At 41.6% G+C, this 2,733-nt stretch overlaps 1 pseudogene across 1 annotated transcript; it reads right to left on the bottom strand.

The window, feature by feature from the left end:
* Positions 1-488: 488 nt before the first annotated feature.
* LOC101561739 lies at positions 489-1,548 on the bottom strand (annotated as a pseudogene). Its single transcript, XR_192784.2, has one exon. The product of XR_192784.2 is annotated as a nucleolysin TIA-1 pseudogene (transcript).
* Between the last annotated feature and the right edge of the window lie 1,185 nt (positions 1,549-2,733).

The following is a 2,733-nucleotide window of genomic DNA, read 5'->3' on the forward strand; positions in this document are numbered from 1 at the left end:
TTTTAAAACCTAAAACAGAATTGTGCAGAAACTGGAGATTACAAAGCACTTCTAGACTTTGCACAGTTTTGGTTTGTCTTTTATTTATTTATTTTTTTACATCTTTATGTTACCTGTTTTAAATCATATCAGGAATTCAAACTAGAACTGCATGCTACTTTAGTGGAAAAAAGTTCAACATTGTGCAATTTTCTGCCTCTTACTTTAAAAAAAGTGGCAGCAATCCCTGCATTTGTATTTGAAACAAGGATCTGAGAAACTTTTATCAAAACAGGTAATGAAGGCCAAAATTGGCAGACGTCCAGCATTTTCTTTTTAAAACAATGCGGATGATAAGTAATGTCATGATTTTAAAAAATGAATCTTTTAAATAAATACATTTTATCTGATATTTGCACTGACTGACTTGATAAATCTTTAAGTAAACAACGGCTTCACTACACCCCTTGTAGCCTCAAGCCACTGGCTTTAGAGTCTGTAGTCCTTGCTTACTGGGTTTCATACTCTGCCACTCAGTACCCCACAGGCTCATTAAGCAGCATGCTGCCATTCTGGCCCTGAGGTGGCTGTACTCTATAATTTGGTCCCATCCAAGGTGCAGAAGACTGTATCTAATTAAATCTCTTCTGGTTCCATGCTTGCCCATACATTGCATATGCAGGTACATGCCAACCATTAGGCATATACTGGTCAATCTGTTGTGCATTTCCATGCCACTGGCCCCACTGGCCATAAGGTTGTGGATATCCAGTTTGATTCTATTGTTGCACAGGATTTTTCATATCAAGAGTTTCTTTGCCTCAATAGCACTTCACAACATGATCTTCATTGTAGTACCATTAACAGAAACAACTGCATGTGCTGTACTTTCATGGGAATTGAACCGAACAAATGAATATCCTTTATCTAGAAAGACTTGAATTTCTATTATTTGTCCAAACGGTGAAAAGTCTGACACATTAGCTGTTCTGTTAGCCTGAAAGTAACACCACCAGAGTACACGGTACAGTTGCTTGGAATAGACTGACTCACAACTTCATATGACAACTGTTTAGTGTTTGACTCATATGCACTCCTTGGAGCTGGAGGTCTTTGGGTTGCTCAGTTAGTTCTGATTTGTCTTCTACTAAGCCACTGGCCACTGTCTGTTGAATGGTGTTTTCAGCATCCCATTTGTTGTAAAAGGAGACAAAGCCATGTTCCTTAGACTTTCCAGTTGCCATATATTTTACCACTCGAGCATCTGATAGTCTTCCAAATGGAGCAAAAGCTGCTTTTATATCTTCAGTTGTAATTTCTGGACTGAGATCACCAACAAAGACATGGAAATGATCTTGTGAATGCTGTGTGCTGACAACGGTACTACTGCTTATATCTTTCTTTTGACTGCTGGGGGTTGTTGCCCAACTCACTTTGACTTCTTTACCCGTTTTTCTTCTGCCCATTCATAGCAGCTAGTGTTGCAGCTGCATGGTGATGTACACAAAACTCCACGAAACAGCATGGACCATTTCCAGCTGTATCCATAATCATTATGCAGTTTGTACATGGTGCAATCTGAAGAGCTGGAGAATTAGGGCTTCTGTCTTATCTCTGAAAGGTTACGACAATAGAGCCTTGGGCATCTCGTTCTTTATGGCTGCTGCTGTTGTGACAGCGCCTCCAGCTCGCTTCACTACCTCCCAAATCATTTGAGCAGCTATGACTGAGGAATAGCAGGACTTCACCTTCTTCATCAGTGGCAATTACACATAAATGCCTGGTCCAGAGTGAATAATGAAGCCCCCCTTCAAGATCATTGAGGGCCGGGGAGAAGGCTCAGTAGAATAAGTGCTTGCCTGGCAAGCACAAGGTCCTGAGTTGTTTTTGTTTTCAAAATTATTAGCAACTAGCTGTTACTTAGGGATGATAAGTTTACCATGAGGGAACACAAGAGTAGCCAGCCATCTTAAAAATGCCCCAACCATGGTTTACAGAAAGACTAAAGCTACATATATTTATCATACACAAATCTCATCTCTGTCTCCTGAAATTCTCCTATTTCATTAATTAGAAGAGGAATTTTAAAAAAAGACTTAAAGAGCAATTTACAGCAGCATTCAGCTTTCCTATGAAATACTCAGCATCTTAAATATTATGTAAACTTTTAGTAAGCTAGACACTGGCTTCAGAGTTTGGTGGAAGGAGAGGGTAATCACCCATTCAGAACTATTCTAGAAAATGTCTTTTGGCAGAATAGAAGGTATCTGAGTTGCAAACAGGCATCAGTTCTCTGGTCTATGGTCTTCTGCACCTTGTCCCCCTGCACGCGAACCTCGGTCACCGCTCCTGGGTGGAGATGGGCATCGGGGTCTGGCTCCTCTGCTTCTCTGAAGCGTGCGTGGAATTATTTATTTATTTTATATTTTAGGGAAGGGTCTACAGGGTGTTCAGGGTCTCGCTACTAGATCAGATAGCAGTGATTCTCCTCTTTACAGCCCCTCCCAGGCACTGGGATAACTGACCCACATCATGCCCAGTCTCAGTTGCTATCTCAGCTTGCCCACATGGCGGAGCTAACACGGCAGGCCCGGGCCCTTGCGCCTGCCTGCAGGCGCTTTAATCCACTGAACTATTTGGCTAGCCCTTTTGCGTGGAACTGTGGTGCTTAAATTCCTTTTGCAGTTTGCTAATCTGGCTGCTTTTTTATCCAGTTTCCAGACAGGGTTTTCACTTCCTTTGGTTTCAGTGTAG

This window comes from Octodon degus, unplaced genomic scaffold, assembly GCF_000260255.1.
Source record: "Octodon degus isolate 3935 unplaced genomic scaffold, OctDeg1.0 scaffold00147, whole genome shotgun sequence".
NCBI classification, from domain to species: domain Eukaryota; kingdom Metazoa; phylum Chordata; class Mammalia; order Rodentia; family Octodontidae; genus Octodon; species Octodon degus.